This window comes from Meriones unguiculatus, chromosome 1 (genome assembly GCF_030254825.1).
Source record: "Meriones unguiculatus strain TT.TT164.6M chromosome 1, Bangor_MerUng_6.1, whole genome shotgun sequence".
Classification (NCBI taxonomy): domain Eukaryota; kingdom Metazoa; phylum Chordata; class Mammalia; order Rodentia; family Muridae; genus Meriones; species Meriones unguiculatus.
This window is the reverse complement of record NC_083349.1, coordinates 77,960,934-77,975,453: the sequence shown is the minus strand read 5'-3', so window position 1 is coordinate 77,975,453 and position 14,520 is coordinate 77,960,934.

The following is a 14,520-nucleotide window of genomic DNA, read 5'->3' as shown; positions in this document are numbered from 1 at the left end:
CGTTGCAAGCGGGTTTTTAAGTGCTCTGGAGTCATTTCGTTGCAAGCGAGTTTTTAAGTGCTCTGGAGACATTTCGTTGCAAGCGGGTTTTTAAGTGCTCTGGAGTCATTTCGTTGCAAGCGGGTTTTTAAGTGTTCTGGAGTCATTTCGTTGCAAGCGGGTTTTTAAGTGTTCTGGAGTCATTTCGTTGCAAGTGGGTTTTTAAGTGCTCTGGAGTCATTTCGTTGCAAGCGGGTTTTTTAGTGCTCTGGAGTCATTTCGTTGCAAGCGGGTTTTTAAGTGCTCTGGAGTCATTTCGTTGCATGCGGGTTTTTAAGTGCTCTGGAGACATTTCGTTGCAAGCGGGTTTTTTAGTGCTCTGGAGTCATTTCGTTGCAAGCGGGTTTTTAAGTGCTCTGGAGTCATTTCGTTGCAAGCGAGTTTTTAAGTCCTCTGGAGACATTTCGTTGCAAGCGGGTTTTTAAGTGCTCTGGAGTCATTTCGTTGCAAGCGGGTTTTTAAGTGCTCTGGAGTCATTTCGTTGCAAGCGGGTTTTTAAGTGTTCTGGAGTCATTTCGTTGCAAGCGGGTTTTTAAGTGTTCTGGAGTCATTTCGTTGCAAGTGGGTTTTTAAGTGCTCTGGAGTCATTTCGTTGCAAGCGGGTTTTTTAGTGCTCTGGAGTCATTTCGTTGCAAGCGGGTTTTTAAGTGCTCTGGAGTCATTTCGTTGCATGCGGGTTTTTAAGTGCTCTGAAGGCATTTCGTTGTAAGCGGGTTTTTAAGTGCTCTGGAGTCATTTCGTTGCAAGCGGGTTTTTAAGTGCTCTGGAGTCATTTCGTTGCAAGCGGGTTTTTACATACTTCTCAGACATTTCACTGGAAGCGGGTTTTTTAAATGCTCTGTAGGCATTTCGTTGCAAGCGGGTTTTTAAGTACTCTGGAGTCATTTCGTTGCAAACGGGTTTTTACGTGCTATGGAGTCATTTCGTTGCAAGCGGGTTTTTACGTGTTCTGGAGTCATTTCGTTGCAAGCGGGTTTTTACATACTTCTCAGACATTTCACTGGAAGCGGGTTTTTTAAATGCTCTGTAGGCATTTCGTTGCAAGCGGGTTTTTAAGTACTCTGGAGTCATTTCGTTGCAAACGGGTTTTTACGTGCTCTGGAGTCATTTCGTTGCAAGCGGGTTTTTAAGTGCTCTGGAGTCATTTCGTTGCAAGCGGGTTTTTAAGTGCTCTGGAGCCATTTCGTTGCAAGCGGGTTTTTAAGTGCTCTGGAGCCATTACGTTGCAAGCGGGTTTTTAAGTGCTCTGGAGTCATTTCGTTGCAAGCGGGTTTTTAAGTGCTCTGAAGGCATTTCGTTACAAGCGGGTTTTTAAGTGCTCTGGAGTCATTTCGTTGCAAGCGGGTTTTTAAGTGCTCTGGAGACATTTCGTTGCATGCGGGTTTTTAAGTGCTCTGGAGCCATTTCGTTGCAAGCGGGTTTTTAAGTGCTCTGGAGTCATTTCGTTGCAAGCGGATTTTAAGTGCTCTGAAGGAATTTCGTTGCAAGCGGGTTTTTAAGTGCTCTGGAGTCATTTCGTTGCAAGCGGGTTTTTAAGTGCTCTGGAGTCATTTCGTTGCATGCGGGTTTTTAAGTGCTCTGAAGGCATTTCGTTGTAAGCGGGTTTTTAAGTGCTCTGGAGTCATTTCGTTGCAAGCGGGTTTTTACGTGTTCTGGAGTCATTTCGTTGCAAGCGGGTTTTTACATACTTCTCAGACATTTCACTGGAAGCGGGTTTTTTAAATGCTCTGTAGGCATTTCGTTGCAAGCGGGTTTTTAAGTACTCTGGAGTCATTTCGTTGCAAACGGGTTTTTACGTGCTCTGGAGTCATTTCGTTGCAATCGGGTTTTTACGTGTTCTGGAGTCATTTCGTTGCAAGCGGGTTTTTACATACTTCTCAGACATTTCACTGGAAGCGGGTTTTTTAAATGCTCTGTAGGCATTTCGTTGCAAGCGGGTTTTTATGTACTCTGGAGTCATTTCGTTGCAAACGGGTTTTTACGTGCTCTGGAGTCATTTCGTTGCAAGCGGGTTTTTAAGTGCTCTGGAGTCATTTCGTTGCAAGCGGGTTTTTACGTGCTCTGGAGTCATTTCGTTGCAAGCGGGTTTTTAAGTGCTCTGGAGTCATTTCGTTGCAAGCGGGTTTTTAAGTGCTCTGGAGTCATTTCGTTGCAAGCGGGTTTTTAAGTGCTCTGGAGTCATTTCGTTGCAAGCGGGTTTTTAAGTGCTCTGGAGTCATTTCGTTGCAAGCGGGTTTTTAAGTGCTCTGTAGGCATTTCGTTGCAAGCGGGTTTTTAAGTTCTCTGGAGTCATTTCGTTGCAAGCGGGTTTTTAAGTGCTCTGGAGACATTTCGTTGCAAGCGGGTTTTTAAGTGCTCTGGAGCCATTTCGTTGCAAGCGGGTTTTTAAGTGCTCTGGAGCCATTTCGTTGCAAGCGGGTTTTTAAGTGCTCTGGAGCCATTACGTTGCAAGCGGGTTTTTAAGTGCTCTGGAGTCATTTCGTTGCAAGCGGGTTTTTAAGTGCTCTGGAGTCATTTCGTTGCAAGCGGGTTTTTAAGTGCTCTGGAGTCATTTCGTTGCAAGCGGGTTTTTAAGTGCTCTGGAGTCATTTCGTTGCAAGCGGGTTTTTAAGTGCTCTGGAGACATTTCGTTGCAAGCGGGTTTTTAAGTGCTCTGGAGCCATTTCGTTGCAAGCGGGTTTTTAAGTGCTCTGGAGCCATTTCGTTGCAAGCGGGTTTTTAAGTGCTCTGGAGCCATTTCGTTGCAAGCGGGTTTTTAAGTGCTCTGGAGCCATTACTTTCTTTGCAAGCGGGTTTTTACATACTTCTCTGACATTTAACTGGAAGCGGGTTTTTGAAGTGCTCTGGAGTCATTTCGTTGCAAGCGGGTTTTTACGTGCTCTGGAGTCATTTCGTTGCAAGCGGGTTTTTACATACTTCTCAGACATTTCACTAGAAGCGGGTTTTTTAAGTGCTCTGGAGTCATTTCGTTGCAAGCAGGTTTTCAAGTGCTCTGGAGTCATTTCGTTGCAAGCGGGTTTTTAAGTGCTCTGGAGTCATTTCGTTGCAAGCGGGTTTTTAAGTGCTCTGGAGTCATTTCGTTGCAAGCGGGTTTTTAGTGTTCTGGAGTCATTTCGTTGCAAGCGGGTTTTTAAGTGCTCTGGAGTCATTTCGTTGCAAGCGGGTTTTTAAGTGCTCTGGAGTCATTTCGTTGCAAGCGGGTTTTTAAGTGCTCTGGAGTCATTTCGTTGCAAGCGGGTTTTTAAGTGCTCTGGAGTCATTTCGTTGCAAGCGGGTTTTTAAGTGCACTGGAGTCATTTCGTTGCAAGCGGGTTTGTAAGTGCTCTGGAGTCATTTCATTGTAAGCGGGTTTTTAAGTGCTCTGGAGTCATTTCGTTTCAAGCGGGTTTTTACGTGCTCTGGAGTCATTTCGTTGCAAGCGGGTTTTTAAGTGCTCTGGAGTCATTTCGTTGCAAGCGGGTTTTTAAGTGTTCTGGAGTCATTTCGTTGCAAGCGGGTTTTTAAGTGCTCTGGAGTCATTTTGTTGTAAGTTGGTTTTTAAGTACTCTGGAGTCATTTCGTTGCAAGCGGGTTTTTAAGTGTTCTGGAGTCATTTCGTTGCAAGCGAGTTTTTAAGTACTCTGGAGTCATTTCGTTGCAAGCGACTTTTTAAGTGCTCTGGAGTCATTTCGTTGCAAGCGGGTTTTTAAGTGCTCTGGAGTCTTTTCGTTGCAAGCGGGTTTTTAAGTGTTCTGGAGTCATTTCGTTGCAAGCGGGTTTTTAAGTGCTCTGAAGGCATTTCGTTGTAAGCGGGTTTTTAAGTGCTCTGGAGTCATTTCGTTGCAAGCGGGTTTTTACGTGTTCTGGAGTCATTTCGTTGCAAGCGGGTTTTTACATACTTCTCAGACATTTCACTGGAAGTGGGTTTTTAAAGTGCTCTGGAGGCATTTCGTTGCAAGCGGGTTTTCAAGTGCTCTGGAGTCATTTCGTTGCAAGCGGGTTTTTAAGTGCTCTGGAGTCATTTCGTTGCAAGCGGGTTTTTAAGTGCTCTGGAGTCATTTCGTTGCAAGCGGGTTTTTAGTGTTCTGGAGTCATTTCGTTGCAAGCGGGTTTTTAAGTGCTCTGGAGTCATTTCGTTGCAAGCGGGTTTTTAAGTACTCTGGAGTCATTTCGTTGCAAGCGGGTTTTTAAGTGCTCTGGAGTCATTTCGTTGCAAGCGGGTTTTTAAGTGCTCTGGAGTCATTTCGTTGCAAGCGGGTTTTTAAGTGTTCTGGAGTCATTTCGTTGCAAGCGGGTTTTTAAGTGCTCTGGAGTCATTTTGTTGTAAGTGGGTTTTTAAGTACTCTGGAGTCATTTCGTTGCAAGCGGGTTTTTAAGTGTTCTGGAGTCATTTCGCTGCAAGCGGGTTTTTAAGTACTCTGGAGTCATTTCGTTGCAAGCGAGTTTTTAAGTGCTCTGGAGTCATTTCGTTGCAAGCGGGTTTTTAAGTGCTCTGGAGTCATTTCGTTGCAAGAGGGTTTTTAAGTGCTCTGGAGTCATTTCGTTGCAAGCGGGTTTTTAAGTGCTCTGGAGTCTTTTCGTTGCAAGCGGGTTTTTAAGTGTTCTGGAGTCATTTCGTTGCAAGCGGGTTTTTAAGTGCTCTGAAGGCATTTCGTTGTAAGCGGGTTTTTAAGTGCTCTGGAGTCATTTCGTTGCAAGCGGGTTTTTACGTGTTCTGGAGTCATTTCGTTGAAAGCGGGTTTTTACATACTTCTCAGACATTTCACTGGAAGCGGGTTTTTTAAGTGCTCTGGAGTCATTTCGTTGCAAGCGGGTTTTTAAGTGCTCTGGAGTCATTTCGTTGCAAGCGGGTTTTTAAGTGCACTGGAGTCATTTCGTTGCAAGCGGGTTTTTAAGTGTTCTGGAGTCATTTCATTGCAAGCGGGTTTTTAAGTGCTCTGGAGTCATTTCGTTGCAAGCGGGTTTTTACGTGCTCTGGAGTCATTTAGTTGCAAGCGGGTTTTTAAGTGCTCTGGAGTCATTTCGTTGCAAGCGGGTTTTTAAGTGTTCTGGAGTCATTTCGTTGCAAGCGGGTTTTTAAGTGCTCTGGAGTCATTTTGTTGTAAGTGGGTTTTTAAGTACTCTGGAGTCATTTCGTTGCAAGCGGGTTTTTAAGTGCTCTGGAGTCATTTCGTTGCAAGCGGGTTTTTAAGTGCTCTGGAGTCATTTCGTTGCAAGCGGGTTTTTAAGTGCTCTGGAGTCATTTCGTTGCAAGCGGGTTTTTAGTGTTCTGGAGTCATTTCGTTGCAAGCGGGTTTTTAAGTGCTCTGGAGTCATTTCGTTGCAAGCGGGTTTTTAAGTACTCTGGAGTCATTTCGTTGCAAGCGGGTTTTTAAGTGCTCTGGAGTCATTTCGTTGCAAGCGGGTTTTTAAGTGCACTGGAGTCATTTCGTTGCAAGCGGGTTTGTAAGTGCTCTGGAGTCATTTCATTGCAAGCGGGTTTTTAAGTGCTCTGGAGTCATTTCGTTTCAAGCGGGTTTTTACGTGCTCTGGAGTCATTTCGTTGCAAGCGGGTTTTTAAGTGCTCTGGAGTCATTTCGTTGCACGCGGGTTTTTAAGTGTTCTGGAGTCATTTCGTTGCAAGCGGGTTTTTAAGTGCTCTGGAGTCATTTTGTTGTAAGTTGGTTTTTAAGTACTCTGGAGTCATTTCGTTGCAAGCGGGTTTTTAAGTGTTCTGGAGTCATTTCGTTGCAAGCGAGTTTTTAAGTACTCTGGAGTCATTTCGTTGCAAGCGAGTTTTTAAGTGCTCTGGAGTCATTTAGTTGCAAGCGGGTTTTTAAGTGCTCTGGAGTCATTTCGTTGCAAGCGGGTTTTTAAGTGTTCTGGAGTCATTTCGTTGCAAGCGGGTTTTTAAGTGCTCTGGAGTCATTTTGTTGTAAGTGGGTTTTTAAGTACTCTGGAGTCATTTCGTTGCAAGCGGGTTTTTAAGTGCTCTGGAGTCATTTCGTTGCAAGCGGGTTTTTAAGTGCTCTGGAGTCATTTCGTTGCAAGCGGGTTTTTAAGTGCTCTGGAGTCATTTCGTTGCAAGCGGGTTTTTAGTGTTCTGGAGTCATTTCGTTGCAAGCGGGTTTTTAAGTGCTCTGGAGTCATTTCGTTGCAAGCGGGTTTTTAAGTACTCTGGAGTCATTTCGTTGCAAGCGGGTTTTTAAGTGCTCTGGAGTCATTTCGTTGCAAGCGGGTTTTTAAGTGCACTGGAGTCATTTCGTTGCAAGCGGGTTTGTAAGTGCTCTGGAGTCATTTCATTGCAAGCGGGTTTTTAAGTGCTCTGGAGTCATTTCGTTTCAAGCGGGTTTTTACGTGCTCTGGAGTCATTTCGTTGCAAGCGGGTTTTTAAGTGCTCTGGAGTCATTTCGTTGCACGCGGGTTTTTAAGTGTTCTGGAGTCATTTCGTTGCAAGCGGGTTTTTAAGTGCTCTGGAGTCATTTTGTTGTAAGTTGGTTTTTAAGTACTCTGGAGTCATTTCGTTGCAAGCGGGTTTTTAAGTGCTCTGAAGGCATTTCGTTGTAAGCGGGTTTTTAAGTGCTCTGGAGTCATTTCGTTGCAAGCGGGTTTTTACGTGTTCTGGAGTCATTTCGTTGCAAGCGGGTTTTTACATACTTCTCAGACATTTCACTGGAAGTGGGTTTTTAAAGTGCTCTGGAGGCATTTCGTTGCAAGCGGGATTTTAAGTACTCTGGAGTCATTTCGTTGCAAGCGGGTTTTTACGTGCTCTGGAATCATTTCGTTGCAAGCGGGTTTTTACATACTTCTCAGACATTTCACTGGAAGCGGGTTTTTGAAGTGCTCTGGAGTCATTTCGTTGCAAGCGGGTTTTTACGTGCTCTGGAGTCATTTCGTTGCAAGCGGGTTTTTACATACTTCTCAGACATTTCACTGGAAGCGGGTTTTTTAAGTGCTCTGGAGTCATTTCGTTGCAAGCGGGTTTTCAAGTGCTCTGGAGTCATTTCGTTGCAAGCGGGTTTTTAAGTTCTCTGGAGTCATTTCGTTGCAAGCGGGTTTTTAAGTGCTCTGGAGTCATTTCGTTGCAAGCGGGTTTTTAGTGTTCTGGAGTCATTTCGTTGCAAGCGGGTTTTTAAGTGCTCTGGAGTCATTTCGTTGCAAGCGGGTTTTTAAGTACTCTGGAGTCATTTCGTTGCAAGCGGGTTTTTAAGTGCTCTGGAGTCATTTCGTTGCAAGCGGGTTTTTAAGTGCTCTGGAGTCATTTCGTTGCAAGCGGGTTTTTAAGTGTTCTGGAGTCATTTCGTTGCAAGCGGGTTTTTAAGTGCTCTGGAGTCATTTTGTTGTAAGTGGGTTTTTAAGTACTCTGGAGTCATTTCGTTGCAAGCGGGTTTTTAAGTGTTCTGGAGTCATTTCGTTGCAAGCGAGTTTTTAAGTACTCTGGAGTCATTTCGTTGCAAGCGAGTTTTTAAGTGCTCTGGAGTCACTTCGTTGCAAGCGGGTTTTTAAGTGCTCTGGAGTCATTTCGTTGCAAGAGGGTTTTTAAGTGCTCTGGAGTCATTTCGTTGCAAGCGGGTTTTTAAGTGCTCTGGAGTCTTTTCGTTGCAAGCGGGTTTTTAAGTGTTCTGGAGTCATTTCGTTGCAAGCGGGTTTTTAAGTGCTCTGAAGGCATTTCGTTGTAAGCGGGTTTTTAAGTGCTCTGGAGTCATTTCGTTGCAAGCGGGTTTTTACGTGTTCTGGAGTCATTTCGTTGAAAGCGGGTTTTTACATACTTCTCAGACCTTTCACTGGAAGCGGGTTTTTTAAGTGCTCTGGAGTCATTTCGTTGCAAGCGGGTTTTTAAGTGCTCTGGAGTCATTTCGTTGCAAGCGGGTTTTTAAGTGCACTGGAGTCATTTCGTTGCAAGCGGGTTTTTAAGTGTTCTCGAGTCATTTCATTGCAAGCGGGTTTTTAAGTGCTCTGGAGTCATTTCGTTGCAAGCGAGTTTTTAAGTACTCTGGAGTCATTTCGTTGCAAGCGACTTTTTAAGTGCTCTGGAGTCATTTCCTTGCAAGCGGGTTTTTAAGTGCTCTGGAGTCATTTCGTTGCAAGAGGGTTTTTAAGTGCTCTGGAGTCATTTCGTTGCAAGCGGGTTTTTAAGTGCTCTGGAGTCTTTTCGTTGCAAGCGGGTTTTTAAGTGTTCTGGAGTCATTTCGTTGCAAGCGGGTTTTTAAGTGCTCTGAAGGCATTTCGTTGTAAGCGGGTTTTTAAGTGCTCTGGAGTCATTTCGTTGCAAGCGGGTTTTTACGTGTTCTGGAGTCATTTCGTTGCAAGCGGGTTTTTAAATACTTCTCAGACATTTCACTGGAAGTGGGTTTTTTAAGTGCTCTGGAGGCATTTCATTGCAAGCGGGTTTTTAAGTGCTCTGGATTCTTTTCGTTGCAAGCGGGTTTTTAAGTGTTCTGGAGTCATTTCGTTGCAAGCGGGTTTTTAAGTGCTCTGAAGGCATTTCGTTGTAAGCGGGTTTTTAAGTGCTCTGCAGTCATTTCGTTGCAAGCGGGTTTTTACGTGTTCTGGAGTCATTTCGTTGCAAGCGGGTTTTACGTGCTCTGGAATCATTTCGTTGCAAGCGGGTTTTTACATACTTCTCTGACATTTAACTGGAAGCGGGTTTAATATGTGCTCTGGAGTCATTTCGTTGCAAGCGGGTTTTTACGTGCTCTGGAGTCATTTCGTTGCAAGCGGGTTTTTACATACTTCTCAGACATTTCACTGGAAGCGGGTTTTTTAAGTGCTCTGGAGTCATTTCGTTGCAAGCGGGTTTTTAAGTACTCTGGAGTCATTTCGTTGCAAGCGGGGTTTTAAGTGCTCTGGAGTCATTTCGTTGCAAGCGGGTTTTTACGTGCTCTGGAATCATTTCTTTGCAAGCGGGTTTTTACATACTTCTCTGACATTTAACTGGAAGCGGGTTTTTGAAGTGCTCTGGAGTCATTTCGTTGCAAGCGGGTTTTTACGTGCTCTGGAGTCATTTCGTTGCAAGCGGGTTTTTACATACTTCTCAGACATTTCACTAGAAGCGGGTTTTTTAAGTGCTCTGGAGTCATTTCGTTGCAAGCAGGTTTTCAAGTGCTCTGGAGTCATTTCGTTGCAAGCGGGTTTTTAAGTGCTCTGGAGTCATTTCGTTGCAAGCGGGTTTTTAAGTGCTCTGGAGTCATTTCGTTGCAAGCGGGTTTTTAGTGTTCTGGAGTCATTTCGTTGCAAGCGGGTTTTTAAGTGCTCTGGAGTCATTTCGTTGCAAGCGGGTTTTTAAGTGCTCTGGAGTCATTTCGTTGCAAGCGGGTTTTTAAGTGCTCTGGAGTCATTTCGTTGCAAGCGGGTTTTTAAGTGCTCTGGAGTCATTTCGTTGCAAGCGGGTTTTTAAGTGCACTGGAGTCATTTCGTTGCAAGCGGGTTTGTAAGTGCTCTGGAGTCATTTCATTGCAAGCGGGTTTTTAAGTGCTCTGGAGTCATTTCGTTTCAAGCGGGTTTTTACGTGCTCTGGAGTCATTTCGTTGCAAGCGGGTTTTTAAGTGCTCTGGAGTCATTTCGTTGCAAGCGGGTTTTTAAGTGTTCTGGAGTCATTTTGTTGCAAGCGGGTTTTTAAGTGCTCTGGAGTCATTTTGTTGTAAGTTGGTTTTTAAGTACTCTGGAGTCATTTCGTTGCAAGCGGGTTTTTAAGTGTTCTGGAGTCATTTCGTTGCAAGCGAGTTTTTAAGTACTCTGGAGTCATTTCGTTGCAAGCGAGTTTTTAAGTGCTCTGGAGTCATTTCGTTGCAAGCGGGTTTTTAAGTGCTCTGGAGTCTTTTCGTTGCAAGCGGGTTTTTAAGTGTTCTGGAGTCATTTCGTTGCAAGCGGGTTTTTAAGTGCTCTGAAGGCATTTCGTTGTAAGCGGGTTTTTAAGTGCTCTGGAGTCATTTCGTTGCAAGCGGGTTTTTACGTGTTCTGGAGTCATTTCGTTGCAAGCGGGTTTTTACATACTTCTCAGACATTTCACTGGAAGTGGGTTTTTAAAGTGCTCTGGAGGCATTTCGTTGCAAGCGGGTTTTCAAGTGCTCTGGAGTCATTTCGTTGCAAGCGGGTTTTTAAGTGCTCTGGAGTCATTTCGTTGCAAGCGGGTTTTTAAGTGCTCTGGAGTCATTTCGTTGCAAGCGGGTTTTTAGTGTTCTGGAGTCATTTCGTTGCAAGCGGGTTTTTAAGTGCTCTGGAGTCATTTCGTTGCAAGCGGGTTTTTAAGTACTCTGGAGTCATTTCGTTGCAAGCGGGTTTTTAAGTGCTCTGGAGTCATTTCGTTGCAAGCGGGTTTTTAAGTGCTCTGGAGTCATTTCTTTGCAAGCGGGTTTTTAAGTGTTCTGGAGTCATTTCGTTGCAAGCGGGTTTTTAAGTGCTCTGGAGTCATTTTGTTGTAAGTGGGTTTTTAAGTACTCTGGAGTCATTTCGTTGCAAGCGGGTTTTTAAGTACTCTGGAGTCATTTCGTTGCAAGCGAGTTTTTAAGTGCTCTGGAGTCATTTCGTTGCAAGCGGGTTTTTAAGTGCTCTGGAGTCATTTCGTTGCAAGAGGGTTTTTAAGTGCTCTGGAGTCATTTCGTTGCAAGCGGGTTTTTAAGTGCTCTGGAGTCTTTTCGTTGCAAGCGGGTTTTTAAGTGTTCTGGAGTCATTTCGTTGCAAGCGGGTTTTTAAGTGCTCTGAAGGCATTTCGTTGTAAGCGGGTTTTTAAGTGCTCTGGAGTCATTTCGTTGCAAGCGGGTTTTTACGTGTTCTGGAGTCATTTCGTTGAAAGCGGGTTTTTACATACTTCTCAGACATTTCACTGGAAGCGGGTTTTTTAAGTGCTCTGGAGTCATTTCGTTGCAAGCGGGTTTTTAAGTGCTCTGGAGTCGTTTCGTTGCAAGCGGGTTTTTAAGTGCTCTGGAGTCATTTCGTTGTAAGCGGGTTTTTACATACTTCTCAGACATTTCACTGGAAGTGGGTTTTTAAAGTGCTCTGGAGGCATTTCGTTGCAAGCGGGATTTTAAGTACTCTGGAGTCATTTCGTTGCAAGCGGGTTTTTACGTGCTCTGGAATCATTTCGTTGCAAGCGGGTTTTTACATACTTCTCAGACATTTCACTGGAAGCGGGTTTTTGAAGTGCTCTGGAGTCATTTCGTTGCAAGCGGGTTTTTACGTGCTCTGGAGTCATTTCGTTGCAAGCGGGTTTTTACATACTTCTCAGACATTTCACTGGAAGCGGGTTTTTTAAGTGCTCTGGAGTCATTTCGTTGCAAGCGGGTTTTCAAGTGCTCTGGAGTCATTTCGTTGCAAGCGGGTTTTTAAGTGCTCTGGAGTCATATCGTTGCAAGCGGGTTTTTAAGTGCTCTGGAGTCATTTCGTTGCAAGCGGGTTTTTAGTGTTCTGGAGTCATTTCGTTGCAAGCGGGTTTTTAAGTGCTCTGGAGTCATTTCGTTGCAAGCGGGTTTTTAAGTACTCTGGAGTCATTTCGTTGCAAGCGGGTTTTTAAGTGCTCTGGAGTCATTTCGTTGCAAGCGGGTTTTTAAGTGCTCTGGAGTCATTTCGTTGCAAGCGGGTTTTTAAGTGTTCTGGAGTCATTTCGTTGCAAGCGGGTTTTTAAGTGCTCTGGAGTCATTTTGTTGTAAGTGGGTTTTTAAGTACTCTGGAGTCATTTCGTTGCAAGCGGGTTTTTAAGTGTTCTGGAGTCATTTCGTTGCAAGCGAGTTTTTAAGTACTCTGGAGTCATTTCGATGCAAGCGAGTTTTTAAGTGCTCTGGAGTCATTTCGTTGCAAGCGGGTTTTTAAGTGCTCTGGAGTCATTTCGTTGCAAGAGGGTTTTTAAGTGCTCTGGAGTCATTTCGTTGCAAGCGGGTTTTTAAGTGCTCTGGAGTCTTTTCGTTGCAAGCGGGTTTTTAAGTGTTCTGGAGTCATTTCGTTGCAAGCGGGTTTTTAAGTGCTCTGAAGGCATTTCGTTGTAAGCGGGTTTTTAAGTGCTCTGGAGTCATTTCGTTGCAAGCGGGTTTTTACGTGTTCTGGAGTCATTTCGTTGAAAGCGGGTTTTTACATACTTCTCAGACCTTTCACTGGAAGCGGGTTTTTTAAGTGCTCTGGAGTCATTTCGTTGCAAGCGGGTTTTTAAGTGCTCTGGAGTCATTTCGTTGCAAGCGGGTTTTTAAGTGCACTGGAGTCATTTCGTTGCAAGCGGGTTTTTAAGTGTTCTGGAGTCATTTCATTGCAAGCGGGTTTTTAAGTGCTCTGGAGTCATTTCGTTGCAAGCGGGTTTTTACGTGCTCTGGAGTCATTTAGTTGCAAGCGGGTTTTTAAGTGCTCTGGAGTCATTTCGTTGCAAGCGGGTTTTTAAGTGTTCTGGAGTCATTTCGTTGCAAGCGGGTTTTTAAGTGCTCTGGAGTCATTTTGTTGTAAGTGGGTTTTTAAGTACTCTGGAGTCATTTCGTTGCAAGCGGGTTTTTAAGTGTTCTGGAGTCATTTCGTTGCAAGCGAGTTTTTAAGTACTCTGGAGTCATTTCGTTGCAAGCGACTTTTTAAATGCTCTGGAGTCATTTCCTTGCAAGCGGGTTTTTAAGTGCTCTGGAGTCATTTCGTTGCAAGAGGGTTTTTAAGTGCTCTGGAGTCATTTCGTTGCAAGCGGGTTTTTAAGTGCTCTGGAGTCTTTTCGTTGCAAGCGGGTTTTTAAGTGTTCTGGAGTCATTTCGTTGCAAGCGGGTTTTTAAGTGCTCTGAAGTCATTTCGTTGTAAGCGGGTTTTTAAGTGCTCTGGAGTCATTTCGTTGCAAGCGGGTTTTTACGTGTTCTGGAGTCATTTCGTTGCAAGCGGGTTTTTAAATACTTCTCAGACATTTCACTGGAAGTGGGTTTTTTAAGTGCTCTGGAGGCATTTCGTTGCAAGCGGGTTTTTAAGTACTCTGGAGTCATTTCGTTGCAAGCGGGTTTTTACGTGCTCTGGAATCATTTCGTTGCAAGCGTGTTTTTACATACTTCTCTGACATTTAACTCGAAGCGGGTTTTTGAAGTGCTCTGGAGTCGTTTCGTTGCAAGCGGGTTTTTAAGTGCTCTGGAGTCATTTCGTTGTAAGCGGGTTTTTACATACTTCTCAGACATTTCACTGGAAGCGGGTTTTTTAAGTGCTCTGGAGTCATTTCGTTGCAAGCGGGTTTTCAAGTGCTCTGGAGTCATTTCGTTGCAAGCGGGTTTTTAAGTGCTCTGGAGTCATTTCGTTGCAAGCGGGTTTTTAGTGTTCTGGAGTCATTTCGTTGCAAGCGGGTTTTTAGTGTTCTGGAGTCATTTCGTTGCAAGCGGGTTTTTAAGTGTTCTGGAGTCATTTCGTTGCAAGCGAGTTTTTAAGTACTCTGGAGTCATTTTGTTGCAAGCGAGTTTTTAAGTGCTCTGGAGTCATTTCGTTGCAAGCGGGTTTTTAAGTGCTCTGGAGTCATTTCGTTGCAAGAGGGTTTTTAAGTGCTCTGGAGTCATTTCATTGCAAGCGGGTTTTTAAGTGCTCTGGAGTCTTTTCGTTGCAAGCAGGTTTTTAAGTGTTCTGGAGTCATTTCGTTGCAAGCGGGTTTTTAAGTGCTCTGAAGGCATTTCGTTGTAAGCGGGTTTTTAAGTGCTCTGGAGTCATTTCGTTGCAAGCGGGTTTTTACGTGTTCTGGAGTCATTTCGTTGCAAGCGGGTTTTTACGTGCTCTGGAATCATTTCGTTGCAAGCGGGTTTTTACATACTTCTCTGACATTTAACTGGAAGCGGGTTTTTGAAGTGCTCTGGAGTCATTTCGTTGCAAGCGGTTTTTTACGTGCTCTGGAGTCATTTCGTTGCAAGCGGGTTTTTACATACTTCTCAGACATTTCACTGGAAGCGGGTTTTTTAAGTGCTCTGGAGTCATTTCGTTGCAAGCGGGTTTTCAAGTGCTCTGGAGTCATTTCGTTGCAAGTGGGTTTTTAAGTGCTCTGGAGTCATTTCTTTGCAAGCGGGTTTTTAAGTGCTCTGGAGTCATTTCGTTCCAAGCGGGTTTTTAGTGTTCTGGAGTCATTTCGTTGCAAGCGGGTTTTTAAGTGCTCTGAAGGCATTTCGTTGTAAGCGGGTTTTTAAGTGCTCTGGAGTCATTTCGTTGCAAGCGGGTTTTTACGTGTTCTGGAGTCATTTCGTTGCAAGCGGGTTTTTACATACTTCTCAGACATTTCACTGGAAGTGGGTTTTTTAAGTGCTCTGGAGGCATTTCGTTGCAAGCGGGTTTTTAAGTACTCTGGAGTCATTTCGTTGCAAGCGGGTTTTTACGTGCTCTGGAATCATTTCGTTGCAAGCGGGTTTTTACATACTTCTCAGACATTTCACTGGAAGCGGGTTTTTGAAGTGCTCTGGAGTCATTTCGTTGCAAGCGGGTTTTTACGTGCTCTGGAGTCATTTCGTTGCAAGCGGGTTTTTACATACTTCTCAGACATTTCACTGGAAGCGGGTTTTTTAAGTGCTCTGGAGTCATTTCGTTGCAATCGGGTTTTCAAGTGCTCTGGAG